Source organism: Peromyscus leucopus, chromosome 12 (genome assembly GCF_004664715.2).
Source record: "Peromyscus leucopus breed LL Stock chromosome 12, UCI_PerLeu_2.1, whole genome shotgun sequence".
In the NCBI taxonomy this organism is placed as follows: domain Eukaryota; kingdom Metazoa; phylum Chordata; class Mammalia; order Rodentia; family Cricetidae; genus Peromyscus; species Peromyscus leucopus.
The window spans coordinates 52,758,888-52,776,040 of NC_051073.1; the positions used below are offsets into that span (position 1 = coordinate 52,758,888).

Genomic DNA, 17,153 nt, shown 5'->3' on the forward strand with positions numbered 1-17,153 from the left:
TGGGCTTCCCAAACATAGCTAGACTTTCTCATCTGCTTCAAGGCAGCATGGCAGGTTGTGGGGTTTTCCTTTCAGTTTCTGCTGAAGAATAATGGGACAGAAAACTCTTGTAGGAAAGTGTGGCATCTATTCAACTCCTATTTAAATCTGGGTCAATTCCAGATTCGGACACTGGATGCAGTGCCAAGGACAGAAGGTCAAATGGTCCGAATTTTGCACCTGTTCAGAGGAGGTCATCGAAGAGGCACTTGGGACAAGAGGCACTGGGGGATAATGTTCGGGTTTGTTCCCAAGGAACTTTCCCTTTGCTTCTGACGGGCCTCTAGGGCACCACCCCTGCAGCCATCAGCTCCATCAGCTGTGTCCATGGGGGCACTTGAGGACACAGGACTGTTACTGGCCCTGTCATCCTGCTGGCATAAAGGCAACTGGAGGATTTCTAACAAGTCAAGCAAGCATGAAGCCTGGCCTGGGGTGGGACAAGGTCATGAATGGACTATTAGCTTGTTACAGGTTTTTGTTTTCCCAGCCTTACTTCTGCTTTAAAGATAAAGAAAAAAATAATAAATAAAAAAAGGATCTACTTGAAGCTGCTCTGCTGATTACTGATGTAGCACAGAATTAGTTTCACATTTTTCCCACGAGGCAGACACAGCCTTTCAATTATAGGTCTCCCCCTTGATTTCTACTAGGTGAGACAGGTCTCCTATACAGTTTGTGTCTGGAGCTTGCCCTAAAGCACTGACGTCATAATAGCTGAGCTAGGCAGGCAGGAGTATGTCGTGCTGACTCATCCTGGTGATGTGAGGATTAATGCCTCGTCTAACACTGAGCTATTATGTGAATTGTTTTTACACAAAAGAACAGCTACAAAAAGATTTGCCAGTCAGAGGACTAGAAATATGCAGTGCTAGGTAACAACAAAGGGGAAGGACAGGAAGACACACAGTGGTAACCATGAGCATGGCCACCGACATCCTCCAAAGCATCAGCAGACACATTCTATCAACACTGAGAACGGGGATGAGAAGGCTTAGGGGCAGGCAGGACCTCCCCTGTGGTCTCACACAGCACCAGTCCTTGAGGAGTCTAATCAATCAGTCTCCTTTCCCATCAGATAAAGTGCCACACAACTTTAGCACCTTTTGGGGAGTTCTGCTTCCTCCAATATGTTTGCCACAAGGTTTTAGGAATGTTAGTAGAAGCCATACACAAGTGGGACCAGAGAGCTCTTTCGATGCAGATCACTACAGCATAGGAACTACTACAGAGTGATGCAGCCTGAACGAGGGACTGAGGGAGATGTGGCTACAGGGACACCTATGGTTACTTAGGAAGGTGCTAACTGCCTTTCTCTGGAGGGTTTCTGAGGGGGTGTCTCTGGTAGTGACTTGATTATTTGGTTTCATTACCCCAGAACCTTTTCCAAGCAGTCCAAAATAACATTTATCCAAATCTGCTCAGTGTGGCCCAGTTTGGTCTTTAAATAATAAATGTTCACGTTTTCATTTAAAATCAAGTTTTTCCCCCATTTCTTTCTCCCATCACCCCAAATTTTCCCATCTTTTTTGGAAAGGAATTGTACATTCTATAAACCTTCTGGCACATGTGAATCCTGGATTTCTTTTCTTTTTCTTCCTAGACTTTATAATTTTGCACAAATTTTAGCCTATTTACTTTTCAGTCTTGTACTTCTTTGTAAAAGGATATTATAAATTTTGTCAATAAATGAAAGCTCTGATCTAGAAGTTAAAATTAAAAATGGTTGGACCCAGGGATGAGCGAATAACTGGAGAATAAATAATTGCCCATTGATTGACAGTAGAGCAAAGCCCAACTGTTGCTGAGATCTGGCCGTGGACTGTAAGCTTCAGTTCAGAAGAGCAACGACTTTTGCAAATAGCAGCTGCGGAGAGGGAAAGGGCAGTCTTTTCAGAAGGCAGCGGCTGTGCTGCTGGGCTCCCTCACAGAGGACAACTCACCACCACACTACCAGCACTGGTTCCAAGCAGGAAAAACACTAACGCATACTAAATGGACGCTGGACACCACAGTGAAACCAACTAGGAAATGTGACACCTAAGACCAGAGCTTCACAAATCCAACACTTAAGGGTAAAGAAGCCACTTTTACTTACATAAAGAGCAGGAACAGGTATCGGACTGGTGGTCAAGGAACTGAAAAGGAAAGACAAGACAAGGAATTAAACACAAAACTAAATACAGTGAGGAACACAAAACCTTGAGACATTGATGGGACTCACTGATCCCAAATTTTGTCACTGTAGGCACAAAATTATTAATATCCAGCTTCAGAGATTTTTAGGAGTTGTAGCCTCCTTGCTATGACTGATGCCAGTACATCCTAGTATAGAAAGTGCCAAGACCTTTCCTGTTGATTTCATAGGATCCCAACAGACAGCTTTTCTGGAGGAACGATGCTGCTCACTACAGTAGTTACTAGCCATACTTGTCTACTTAAATTCTTTAACTTTAATGAAAATCTAAATATTCAGATCCTTAGTCATACTAGTCACATTCCAAGTCCTCAATGGCCACGTGTGGCTTTCACTGACCTTACTGAACTTCACACAGAACATTTCTGTGTTGCAGAGAGCTCTATCGTTGATGGAGATATTGTGACAGAGTGATTGGAATGAACACTTCTGCACTCCAAATACTGCTCTAATAATGACATTTTTTTCAGGTTTGGGGGAAGTTTGCCATGAGAGTTTCACATTCTATGTTTAAAAGTCTAATAATTCTCCCTTACAGTCCTCAAACTATACAAGAAATAAACCATTACTACTGGAATGCCACCATAGTTTTGATTGACTCTCTTCTAGATAAAGAAATTAAGATAACAGAAGTCTTTCCACCAGACCCTCAGGTCACATCAGATATGTACTGCCAAACTGTGGGCACCTGGCAGGATGTTCTTAACCACTCACATAAAGCCTCCAAAAGTGTCAAAAATAGTTTATTTAAGGGTATTGACTTGAAGGACCTGATTACCCTGAAAAAGTCAAAGCAGAAAACTACATTCAAGAGCCTCAGTTTCCAGATTTTCTGGACAAATGCACCATGGTAGAGACTATTCTCAAGAAATATTTCCCCTTGTGTGGTCAGTGTGAAATCTGCCTGTGTACATGCAGCTGCAAAGGATGTTGATCCCTGTAGGACAGAAAGAGTTCAAAAGAAACTGCAGCCTGGGTCACAGTGCACACCACTGCAGACTCTGCAGCCTGGGTCACAGTGCACACCAGTGCAGACTCTGCAGCCTGGCTCACAGTGCACACCAGTGCAGACTCTGCAGCCTGGCTCACAGTACACACCAGTGCAGACTCTGCAGCCTGGCTCACAGTGCACACCAGTGCAAGAGACCCCTGGGCTCCCTTGTGCTTTAAATTTTTCCCATAAATTGATAGGGTTAATGAAAATTGTAGGAAAGATAATCAGATTATGTGTGAATTATGACAAGAATTTACGCATTGGAAATACAAAATAAAAGGGGCTAGTGCACAAAGACTGTAGTTTTGTATATTCATGTGCTGTGGGATGGACTGTATGTCAAATAAAACACTGATTGCCAGTGGCCAGGCAGGAAGTAGGTGGGACAAGGAGAGAGGAGAATTCTGGAAGCGGAAGGCTGAGGGAGACACGCAGCCGCAGCATGACCAGCAGCATGTGAAGACGCGTAAGCACAGCCACGTGCAAGTATAGATTTATGGAAATGGATTAATTTAAGCTATAAGAACAGTTAGTAAGAAGCCTGCCACGGCCATACAGTTTGTAAGCAATATAAGTCTCTGTTTACTTGGTTGGGTCTGAGCGGCTGTGGACTGGCGGGTGACAAAGATTTGTCCTGACTGTGGGCAAGGCAGGAAAACTCTAGCTACAAATGGCGCCCAACGTGTTGGCAAGAGTTTCTACCTAAAACCTGAGAAAAGATTCTAAAATGGAGCTAAAAACAGCTTCCTAATTGTCTCTCTCAAATGAGCGGCAGCCTGCCAGTTTGAGTTACTGGCGGGTTCCTGGCATGTGTGCTTGACCTGCAGTATGGCGGGAATGAGGCCTCTGCAAGTGGCACATTAAGCTGCGTGGTGGATTTAGCCTTTGCTAGTACAAAACAAAAAAAGAGGTTTCTGGGCTACGCGCTGCTTGGATAAAAGCATAGACCCAGGATGGCTCCCAGAGCTGGCGGAAAAGGTACCACTGCCATGTTGGGAAGCTGAAGTGGGCTGAGTCAGCAGCCACAGCGCCGTTTCAGCTTAAAAGGCTGCTGTTTAAAGCAATAGGCTCAAGGTAATATAAAAAATAAGCCACATAAAGATGGCTATCACACAGAGAATCTGGATTATGTTCTCTTTGATATTTGTAGCTGAAGAAAAACATTTGATTGCGAAAGCTGTTGAGTTATGCCAAAATGTATATTTTAAAGGTACCTCGACTTCAAAATTTAGATGTAAGGATATGTTGCTTTGGAAAAGAGGCTCTGCTTTTGTTTCTACAGAAAGCCAGAGGCTATGGATTTGTTCCAGATTAAGATACATCAGGTTTGACCAGCCAAGACCACCTGAAAGGTCTCCAATGACACCATGGCCCAGATGATCCAACATCCAGAATCGTTTCAAGGCAACTGGCTCAGACGATACAGTCTCACGGACTACTCCATGATCCTAAAATTTTCTTTGTGTCCCCTTAAGATACAGCGCCCCCCTCCAGCAGGAAGTAGTAAGAGAAGCTACGCCCAAATTCCCAAATATACCAAGCTGGCTTTGGAGATGTATAAAAGTTAAAACCTTCCTTTTTAAAAAAAGAAAAGGTGAAGTGCTGTGGGATGGACTGTATTCAATAAACACTGATGCCAGGCAGCAGAAAGTGGACAAGAAGAGAGAATTGGGAAGCGAAGTGAGGAGACACTGCACCGCAGCATGACAGCAGAAAAAAAAAGACTGCAAGTAAATTAAAATGATAATAAATAAGAAAGTAAAAAAGCAACAGTTTGTAAGCAAATAAGTCTGTTACTTGTTGGTCTGAGCGTGTGGGACTGGCGGTGACAAAGATTTGTCTGACTGTGGCAAGCAGGACTCTACTTCATGTCTTCTTTACAAGCCAGGACAGGAAATCACTGCACTGGGCATATTTCTGTCATTCCATCTTCTTCTTCTTCAGTTTTTCTTTCCTCCTCCCCAATTTTTGAGCACCATTTCTTATTAATCTTTGGAGGAAAAGGGGAAACACAATTAATGATTTTTCTATAAAATATGCTGAATTATCCCTTATCTATTGCATGTTATAGACCAAAAAACCCTCTCAAAAATGGATTCTGATCTTTGAAAACTTTATCAGGTGCTTATATTCTTCTATCAGAGCAGGTAAGTTTTCTATTTGAACTCCAAGGAGCAGTTATTCACAAAATTAGCTAAAATTAAATTTTGGTGATAGAAAGTTATCGGCTTGACTAACACATGTGAAGACTAATAAACTCTCTCCCTGATATCAAATGATACACAGGCTGTCAGTGACGGAGTGACGGGAATCTAAGATGGAGGGAAAATGACCGAGTGTGTTACAGTTTAAGAGAAAACCAAGTTAGATTGCAAATTGGGGGGATATAAGTTTATCTTGATATATTAAAGCAAAACAATAAAAGCAATCCCAAATTTAATATTAAGCCTAAAAACTTAATTTCACAGTTCATGTAAAATTCATAAATGTCCATAACTGTCAAAAGGTCCCTCCTTCTTGATTGAATTACAATCTGCTATGCAACTTTACAATATGTATTAATCTACATAGATTTACTTTTGCTCAATTGAAACTCTTATGTATTGATACATGCCCTTTCCACCTGAGTGATATTCACCTTCTATGTCTGTAAGTTGTTTTTATATGAAATGCAAAGAATTAAGTAGAATAGTTTTGCATAGGATTTAAAACATTTGCATTGAACATTCCAGGTTCAACACACAAATATGTAGCAAAGGATATAAAACTGTAAAGGCCAAATAATTCCGGACATTAAAACACAGCAGTGGGTGCACTCACAATGTGGGGGCAGGAGGAGTGATGTGCATCGATGTCTAATCTTGGGTTTGTGATACCAAAAGTGTCAATCTCCAAGGACCTAATTGAAATTTAATTGTAACTGAAAAGACTAGTTCACCTAATTTCAGTTTACATAATGTTCTAGGGCAGTGGTTTTCAACATTTAGAGATGATGCAGATTCCTAGGAGAATCCTTTTCTGAGAAAGCTCAAATACAACAAGTTTCAAGGAGTGTCTGGATCCCAAGAAGCCTAAGTATGACTCCTGTGGGTTTTTTACCCATGGCTTGGGGAGGATGGGGTGATGAAAGAAAATTCCCTTGAAATGGCCTTTAGAAAGTTTAAAACAAGCATAATCTGAACTGGGAGTAAAGAAAACATTAAAAAAGGAAGCTCTATAAGTAAGTAAAGGTGAGTGACTAGAGACATACAAGCTCCTTTGAGGTCCCCTAGTCCTCTATATGCCTAGACCTTTATAATATTTTTCTTACTCATTATTATTACCGTAGATTAACTGTATGAAATAATGGGCTTCATTATAAACTTCTTTGATGTATATAATGTACTTTGATCATTATCCACCCAGTATAATTTCTTTTCAAGTGTTCACAGTGCAGTTACTGCAATGGGGTAGAGAAGTATGGGGTGGAGAAACGACAGCGATGGAGAGTTCCTATGCTGTTCTGAGTACCTGATGGCTTTCAGGCATGTGGTAAAGAAAGGCTTCTCTCGTTTGTATGTGTGTTAACCCAGGGATGTGCAGGGAGCAAGCAACATGATGTACACAGCGCCACCAATACTAAGACATGGTCGTCTTCCTTGATAGCTGGTTTTCCTTGGGGGTGAATAACTTAAACTGTTGTTTGTACATGTATCCATTTCCCCATTAACTTTCTCTTGGATGTTTTAAAAGAAACAAAACAGATGCTCTTCTTGGCCTTGCATTACTGCTACTTTAGTAAAACAAGGAAAAATATACTGAGGAGTGAAAAGAAAATACTCCACGTGTATTTTCAGGGGTGATACCTGAGGCTGCCCTGAAGTGTCCAGTCTGGGCACACAGAGCAGTGTCCCAGTAGGCATCCTGAATGGTGAATCACTTTAACTGGAGGCCTGCCTGAGTGCGAGTATGAGAAACACTGGTAGAGTGAATCACTGAACCCACACTGTAAGGAAAAATACTGTTACCCTGCACTTAGTAGAAGAAAGAGGAGATTTCAGAAATTAAGAAACTTACCCCAAATCACACAGCTGCTGGCCTCTGAGTAAGTCTGTACCATTCCAAAGTCCACATACTTTAACCACTAAATTATGCCACCTTTTGGTGCTTCCCACTTGATGTTTTCCCTTGAAATCTGGACTCATTCAGGATTATGCAGGCTGGTTTATGCTTCGCTTTGGAAGGAGATAGGTTTGGCTTGATTTGCATTCTAAATATTTCACAGCGGTAAGGGAAAGCTATTATTATACCCATTTTATGGTGAGGAAGCTGAGCTGCTTGCCAGCTGAGGTATCTGGCTGGTTAAAAACAGAAGCCTGGTTGTCAGGTTTTTACTCTGAACTAGCTCAGAGCTCAGGCAACGTTACTGACCAACTGGGCTTTTCCACATATGGGGTTAACACAGGTGGGACAAAGAGTGAGACCAACTTTGCTAAGAGGGAATAATAATAATTCAATAATGAAATGAAAAAAGTCATCATAACTCACAAAACTGGTTACTCTGAGGACTGGGACTAGGAAAGGGAGTGCTTATTCATCACAGATGAATCAGAAAATGAGAATGTGTCACAGCTGATGACAGAGCTGAGGAATTCAGATGAACTCAAGTTCCATACTCATCCTTTCAGCTAAGAAGGGTAAAAGGTATGACAACCAGACAGGAATGACCTCTTAGGCACGTCTTTAATCTTCTTAGTCTTTTCTCTTCAAATATTCTTCCTAGAACTTGGGTGGGTTTATAGCTATGTTTTCTATGGATAGGGATAATGTTTAAGTACTCTTTGAGTGTTCTAGAAATACCGCATTAAGAAATTCGTGTGTGGGCATCATCCCAAACGTTAGGATGATTTTCACCTTACAGATGCTGCTACTATCATTCAACTTCCAGACGTTCCAAAGGCTGAGTGAGGTGCTATTGGAATTTTAGACACATGTGCCTCTCAGAATGAGTGCCAGCTCCATAGACTCCTGTCAATTGATATTCCAGCTTCACGCTGGATACATGACTTTCTTTATGTGACAGATTCAAGAAGGTTTATGCTAGATTTAATGGCATTTCATGCACTCTGCATTTGGGAGTTTTTAATTCTCCAGCTTAAATTTTTTTTTCTTTAAACATCAATCTGGGGAAAGGTTTGCAAGTTAAAGAGCATAGGTGCAGACTGATCCTTTGCAACCCCACTTTAGGCTCTCTGCAGTTACTGAAATGTTTCCCCTGTTTTGGTCAACAGCAGAAAATCATAAATTATATATATGTTGAATCCTGACTTACTAGACCATATTATTTTGTATCTATCTCAAGAAATAAAATAATCATAAGCATGTTATAACATAATTGAAGGACATCTCCTTTTAAAAGTTCAGATGATGAAATAAGGTAATCATGGATGAAGAGAGAGGATGTAAGAACTGAAGTTTGGTAATTAGGCATAGTATGGCCTATGAGCCTTTGACAAGATACAATTCGATACCTGCCCTAGTTCACACAAGACTCCTGACTCCTCAGAATGCTTACAGGGACAGAGTCAGAAAACAGTGAGAGCAGTGATTCTGGGGTGTGTGTGACAGGGACTGGATTTGTATTTAAGATGGGCTCTATTTTAATTATAATTTTTATTCTCTGAGAATCTCATACATATATAGAATGAAACATGACCATATCTACCCTCAGTTCTTCCCTCTTCCCCCCTCCAGCCTGACAACTTAAGAGTCCACCCAAAGCAGATTTTAGAACATTTTATGATCTAATTCCAGTCTTTCTCTGTAGATTACTAATTTCTGAAGTAGTAGCTTTATAGCTATAGATTGGGTATCAGGACTTTTACCCTATAGTAAATTGTTGTTTTTCTTTTTTTTGTGTGTGTAAATGTGTGTGTATGTGTGTGTGTGTGTGTATGTGTGTGTGTGTGTATGTGTGTGTGTGTGTCTGTGTGTGTGTGTGTGTGTGTTATGTGTGTGACCTGAAAAGTTCTTTCACTGTTATCATGTGGCCAACTGGTTAGAGGCACACAGTGCTGCTTTAGTCCACCATTAATGTCATTTGCTAGAGATTGCTGCTATAAGGCAAACACTCCAACACTACTCTGTCTAGAAACACAGAGACTAAGCAAGTGGCGCTGTGGATCCCAGACAAAATATGAACACAGTAGAAGCAGAGAAGCATCTAGAACAATGAGAACAGAGGGGGATTGCCACTCAAATCGTTCCCTCAAATGGTTAAAATACAAAGAAAATATGTGACACACATATCAAGAGATAGAAATTAATCAGATATTTAGACCTGATGACTGGCTAAGCCATGGGGACAACATAAACAAAGTCTGTGTTTTTAAAACTTAGGAGCAGTTTTCTGTAATACAGACTGCAAAGTGTTACTTTTGTCCTTGTCACCACCAACCATTTGCTTAAGAGCATCCAAGACCTTTCACAATCTGGCCCAAACCCATCTCTGTTTTCTCCTCCACTGTTTCTTTATATACTGTGACAGACTATTCTGTTTTTCCCTGCGCATGCCTAGGACATCTATGTCTCCCAGCCTTTGTTGACAGTTCACACTTGAATCTCCCAAACCTTGCAAAGTGTGTTAAACACAGCATGACAGTCCAATGTTTGTTGAATAAATGTCATCTGTCTATTTTAGGAGACAAAGATGATAGAAAAAGTCGTTAAATCAGTAAACAAATAGCACTAGAAAGAGAGGTCAAGGAAAAGTTAATTTTAGTGCTTTTCAGGAGTGGGGGCAAGATGAGCTCTGAGACCCGGAAGACTGATGCTCTTTAGTCCTGGGTCTAGCCAATGCTATGAGTCAGTTACTTTTTTGGGACCAAGTTTAAACCTCAAGGTTAAATGACCACAAATGCTCTGTCCATCAGGATAAAATGAGAAGTTGTGGCTATTTCCACACCAGCACAGTGTAATTAAAACATGCAGTGCCTGAGTCAGAAGCATCGTATATGGCAGAGCTTTTAAAAACAGTCCTGTTTGTCACAAAAAGAGCTATAGAAATAAAACTGTTAAAAAATGAGAATAATTTAGTTTAGGGAAAAAGGGGTCAAATTATATCTTCATAGTTTTCTGACTATAAGAATAGTCATTACAAAGAGGATAATGATTAGCATTTCTGTCCTTGGGCAAAATGATATCAAAAAGTTGAGTGAGGAATTTAAGACTTCAAGATGAACACCCTAAATATGCTAGTTGTAAATAATCAAATAGACTGCTAAGAGCAGTTATGAAATTTCTTTCTTCACAACTCTTTAAAAAGAGGCAAGATACTTATGTATTTTGGATTGAAGATATGCAGCTCTGCCTCCAGCCAAGGGGTGAATTCAGTAATCCCACTAGTTCTGCTTAGCTTAGATGACAACAAAATCTGATAAAATGCTGACCCTACAAATCACACAGAACCATAATACAGTTTTATAAAACACATCCTAAACTTAAAGGGGATTAGGCAATACATATAGCAAATGATTAAAATAAAAATAGTATATGTGGTGCTTAGGTATTGGTTCAATTTACCAAGTGCCATGATGCAAATAAAAGTGAGGAAAAATGCATTAGAAATCTACTACGGTTTAGCATAATGGTTAGCTAGAGAGCAACAACATTCTAACAAGTCATTCTTTACATCTAAGAAGTTTAGCTGAATATTTCAGAAATCTGGAATTGAATATGCATATTAACTAAATTTTCAATTAGAGAAAAAGGAAAAGTCCAGAACATAATATAAACACTCAATATTATTACTCCCAAATCTAACTTCAAAGATATCAGGAGAGCCAGTGAACAGCTTCTATAAATGACGAAACGGGCCCCATATGGTTAAAAATTCACATGTACTGATAGACTCCTGGGAGCTCGGGTGGGTGGTGGCAGTCACTGGCTTTCTTGTCTATTAACCTTGCAGCTCTGGAGCTCAGTAGAAGTGTTCATTACACACAGCACAGTGTCAGATGAATGCTTCTGATGACCTTGTCTGAACCAGATTCATTTAAAGCAGTTTGCCGCCACATTTCTTAAATAGAAGAGGAGCCCATTCTATCTATGGCTCAGATTAGGAGGACTGGCTCACTGAACTACTGCCCCCAAAGCAAAACAATGACACACCCCAATCAACAGGCAGCCCATAGCAAAGGCTCCAGCGATGTCAAAATACACACACATAAGAAATGGGCAGTATACAATTATAGAAGAAAGCTATTCCTAAAGATGGACTTTGACTATTAACACTTTTGAGTAGTATTCAACTTTTGTTAGGAACATACCAACCACCTAGGCCCCAAAGTTAGCTTCAATGTAACTGATAAGAAAGATACAGTTACAAAAAGGGACTGATAGAGAGAAACATAGTTTTTTTTTTCCAATCCATTATTTTCATAAGAACAGGAGTCAAAGAGACAAACTATGCCAATTTCTTCATAGCTGACTTGTCAGGGGAGATTGCGCTTGTCCTCACTAATGACTTCTTGAGGTTGTTTATTACTGTGATCAGGAGCTGGGAGGAGAGAGGTCTAAGACCTTTCAAAAGAGACATTTTCTTCAGTATCACTACAGGAAATACAGTCAGCATTAAGCTAACTTGGATAACCTGACTAGCATAATGGTTGGTACATGCAGCCGTTCCTTTGGCTGTTCCGAACACCAGGAATGAACAGCAAAGGTCAAGCTTGCCAGGCAGCCTGGATTCTGAAAAGCTGTGCCACAAAGGGCTTAATGTAGGTTGTCGGACTCATAAAGCTTCCTTCCGCCTCCCTCCCTCCCTCCTTCCTTTCTGATTTCCACATCCACATCCTGATCACCAAGCAGCTGGAGAAAAATGACCACATGTACAGGGACCATCTCTTTGTGGACATTCCCAGTCAACTCTAGCCTCTCCACCACTCAGTGATTGTTTTAATACTTCCTCTTAGGGGAATTTGCATTTTCTTAACTGTCTCTACAAGATCCAAATTTAGTTTTTTTCCCCCATAGGTAATAAAAGAGGTATTAAGCACACATACACACTTTCTCTTTCTCTCCCCTGCCCCCTGTGTATGTGTGATAATATTAGGCTCTATCATGTACTCTTCAAAATTTGGATTTGTCACCTGCTCCACCTCAAAAAAAACAATTTTTCTTTTTGCTTAATTTCAAGTAAAAAATATCTAGACAGACACACACATATAGTGTATGTGTGTATATATATATATATATATATATATATATATATATATATATATATTCTCTCAAAATTACAAACATTTTGGGGTTTTCTGTTCAGACAGTCTATAAATAAAGTTTTGCTGTTAGTAACGTAAGAGCAATCTATTCAGTGAGGAGAAAACAACAATGGTTTGCACTGAAAGTCCATTAGCATATTTATCATCCCACATGGCCTGCCTCTATTGGTTCTGAGCTGTTTGCTAGCATAACCTCAGGAAGATGTTACAATCTAGCTCTTCTACCCTGGAAAACCTGGCTTTAGACATCTTCTTGTAAATATCTGAATTCTTGCAGTCACCTGTTGTTAAGGGTGTTACATAACCTGATGTTATGGGAGTTGCAAATGTTTTCTGGCTGCTCTTTAACATCACACTTCCTGAAAGGAGTAGACCATGAACAACTAGTGGGAATCCGCCAGATCAAACCAGGGCTGAGCTGAGCTCTGGAAGCTGGGAACCCATAGCAGTCTGTGAAACAATTATGAAAATATAAAGGTTTCATCCACACTTGCAGGAAGAAATTATGTTGCTTCCAAGATGAGACCTAAAAAAATAAGGTAAATTAGAAGAAACCGAGAAGATAGGATTTTTAAGTGTTAGTAGAGGTCAATTTCAACATGTCCTAGTTTGTCAGGGCTATCTCAAACTCTGGACTCACTTTCAGCATCTGACAGTGGCCTGCACCAGATCCTTCAAGGGAAGTCCATTTGTCTCTGACCGGTAAGGCCCAAATGACTCACTATACAAAAGGATTCCCTTCTCATCTCCAATCAATTTGCACCTAGACCAAAGGATCCTAGCTTTCCTTTAATCTTGTGATCTGTACACGCATGATTTCTCCTTGAGAAGTGACCCACCCACAACTCCACATAGCTAATTACCCCCATACTGGGCATTTTTCTCTCACGTCACACAGTCACTCAGTATTTTAAATGACCCAGCAGTAGTGAGATCATACGAATTTTACCTTGTCAGTGGGAAAGCTTGGCACTGAAGGAGAAGAGATATATCTATCCTGATAAATCAAAACAGCCAGGGGATCCTAAAATCTTTCAATAGCATTTTGTCCAAGAGTAAGGAAATAGTTTAAAAAAAATCCTCAAATGAAATCCCTTTTTCTCATTCATTCAGATTCGTGCAGTGTACACTTTCAGTACTACATAATACCCAGTAACTCCTGAGGTAGAGAAGTTGGACCTCCAGTGAGAACACTGAGAAGGTACTGCACTTACTGGAAAACAAAGAAAAAAGAGCCATAGCTTCTTTCCCTGTTCTCAAACAGTGTCAAGAGGAGGGCTGCTCAGAGAATGACATAACTCATCTTTTTCCATTTCAAGGAACAGACTCATGTTTTTCCAGATTTATTTTTGCCAAAGTGAATGCCTCTAAAATTCTTATGATAACTGTTTTCTAACTTTTCAAAAAAGGAGAAAAAGCTGAACATGATGATGGTGGGTGACTTAATGGAATCAGCTTGTCAACGTGATGGAACTGAAAAAGCTTTTACAGAATATGTCCACATGCTTTAGAAAAACCACCTTTAACATAATGTATAGAGAGGCTAGAGTGGCTTTTGTCATGGTGAAAGAAAGGAACATCATTAATTCAGACAGTAAGTGTAAGCTTCTGTTAAAAATCTCTGGGGATAAATCACAGAAATGCACTGTGGCCAGATGAAGTGAAGCAAGCAGGTTCCAGGTCATGGAGGAAACTATTCAGAGGAATCAACAGATTTTAAAATCTGTCATCTAGCCGGGCGGTGGTGGCGCACGCCTTTAATCCCAGCACTCGGGAGGCAGAGACAGGCGGATCTCTGTGAGTTCGAGGCCAGCCTGGGCTACCAAGTGAGTTCCAGGAAAAGGCGCAAAGCTACACAGAGAAACCCTGTCTCGAAAAACCAAAAAAAAAAAAAAAAAAAAAAAAAAAAAAAAAAAAAATCTGTCATCTCTGTAACTAACAAGAAGAATTTTATGCTATACCCCTGAATTCTTCTAAATACATGGCTTCAGAGTTAAATTTTAGATGTAAATAGAGAAGAAAATGACCTCTTTTTGACTATCCTACCTGAGGCAAACTATCAGATCTCCTCCCTTCTCCATATTGGTCCATTTTGGTACCCTGGGTAGAGAGGATGCCAATCTGTGGGAAATTTCAACTTTTTCCTCCTCTTCAAATGATTTATGCATAAACTATTAAATGTGGACAAATTTATATTCCTTCCTATAGTGGACATGGTACAAGAAGAAACAAAATCTAGTATTTAAAATTCTTGCAGAAGCGTCTCCAATCCTGTTTTGGAAGCAAAGGACTTTTCAAAGTTTTACAACATATCACCCCGCTCTGTGAGCATCCTTAGGTAAGGATGCCACGTAGTGCTGGATGGGAGAAAGTGGTTTCAGAAGCAAAGCCCAGAGTTAAGCAAGGCATAGCTCACTTTTACTGACATTGGTGGGAAATTTCAGTTGACAGGTGACCCACATTAAGTTCTTAGGTCTGCATCTTGTGGCTTTGCCTACAGTGGGGCCTCCTGCAACAACAGGGTTACAATGTGATTTAAAGCCCCCTCTCACCCATTAGAAGTTTCCAGGGTCTTCAAGGCCCAATAAAGTACACCCCTCACTATCTTTCTGGATTCATCACCCATGACTTTAATGCAAAATTATTCCAACTGACAATAAAATATGAGGGGAGACGGGATGAGGAATGTGAATGGAACTTGCAAAGAATAAAATATAAAAATTAGTGACTTTATGCTTTTATTAAACCTCAACTCTCAAGACTAAGTCTGCTAAAGTTTTTGAACTTACTGTGAGAGTTAGTTTTAGATGAAGAGTGGCACAGCCATAGCTGATGGGAACGGCAAGAGTCATAAGGTCAGGGCAGCCGCTTGACAAAGATCCGGCAGAGCTGAGGCACATGATGGCCACCGTGCTACCTTGGGTTTTCATTTCTGCCGGTTGCACACTTGGGGGACTTTCAATATTTGTACAATTTGGGGATATTGGATTGATGGGAAGAAGAGAAAGTGAGAAGCGTTTCAGTTTTCTATTCATGAGCTCAACAGACATTGTTCTCAAAGCCTCGTCACTTAGATTATATCCCTGCCATCGAGAATCTTCTGCTCTGTTTTGGAGAGTCCCATGTCTCCATTTCTTACTGGTTAATCCACTTTAAAAAGTAATCGTGAATATCGCAACCTGACCCAACCTATCCCTCTTTGTCATCTTCATTTGCTCTTTTCACATGCTCCATGACAATCATTAACCCCTCTTGGAAGACTATTTTTTGTGGCCTACATTATCAACTCAGCTAATCTGTCCTACTTTCAATTCCTTTTCTTTCTTAAGTAGACATGAAAATATCCTAAAGTCTACAGAGAACTTTTTAAGTTTTGGTTGTGGATCTTCAAAACCTGGTCTGATTTTTTTTTTCTTTTTTTGAACAATAAATAGGACCCAGTCCCTAAGAAGCTCATAGGGAAACTATAGGTAAATTTCAAGTCACTGGGCTCCCTCATATGACACCTCCTCTCTTCCAGACAGAATCATCTAAGCATTCACCAGGGGACCATAACCTAAAGTAATCTAGATCTCAGGACCTAATGAAGTACACATTCCTGGGCTTCTTTGCAAGGAGGCACCTCCTTCATTACTGGTTAGTGCTTTTTGAGCCTGGCCACTGAGACAACTGATAAGCACGATGCTACAAACACTACCTATGCCCCAACTGTTAGATTAGCTTCCCTCCTCAATATCTTATCAACAGCAATTGAAGAGTTTAATGTGTATAAAGAGCACCCATGTTCCCTCTAGTTTCTTTTCAGACATTTTCATCTCACATAAACAGTAGTGATGGAATTATAAATACCATTATTCCTCCTCCATGGCAATACTCTTATTATCTTGCATAAACAGAAGTGAACAAATACGTACATGACACCAATCAATCCCTTTTTTAAAAATGCAGTTTTTATATTCTTACACAGTGGAAGAGGAATTTAATGAATTCAACATGTAGTTTACTTGTTTATTTTTTGAATGTTAATGAAGTAAAAACAAATTATTGCTTAAGTTCCTCCAGACTTCCATTAGTCATTAACACTATCCATGCCAAGAAAGTTGGTGGACCCAGAAGAAACAGGTCCAAGTCCTTCGAGTCAATGAGCAAGGTGCTTGGTAGCCTGGGCAGTATGTTAAGATGCTAGTCTGGAGATTTCCATGTGTGAGGCAGGTAGGAAACATCTGTGAGCAGTGAGAAGAAGCTATTTGAGGGCATTAGGTGAAAAGGATAACAAAGCTAACCCTGGAAGTGGTCGGAAGGAAGTAAAGAAGTGGGCATCTACTCTCTTCCCACCTTCCTCCCAGCACACTCTCACTGCTTCCGTCTTTTACCATTCACACCCTTGGTCTCTCTTTCCTCACATCCTTTCTCCTACCTATTTATAACAAGTAACAGGAATAATTTAAGAGGAGTTGAGGCAAAAGAAAAGAATTTAGAGACTTATGATAATGTATTGCATATACACATGCACACACACATATATAACCTATATTTGATTGATGAAGAAGCAGAAACTGGGACTTTGGAGATTTAAAAAATTCATGGTATGTCTGGTCATATTAATCTCCAGACCAGCTGGGTTTCAGCATTGCTAGAGAGAGCTATAACAGGATCAGGAGGA

At 40.2% G+C, this 17,153-nt stretch overlaps 1 protein-coding gene across 11 annotated transcripts in view; it reads right to left on the reverse strand.

Moving 5' to 3' along the window:
* Zbtb20 (zinc finger and BTB domain containing 20) overlaps positions 1 to 17,153 on the reverse strand; it is a 747,261-nt gene that overhangs the window by 156,451 nt on the left and 573,657 nt on the right. For all 11 annotated transcript variants that reach the window (XM_028872130.1, XM_028872128.1, XM_028872106.2 and 8 more), the window contains one exon: positions 2,138 to 2,177. The gene's annotated coding sequence lies outside the window, so the exon portion shown is untranslated. The remainder of the gene's footprint in view (positions 1 to 2,137; positions 2,178 to 17,153) is intronic.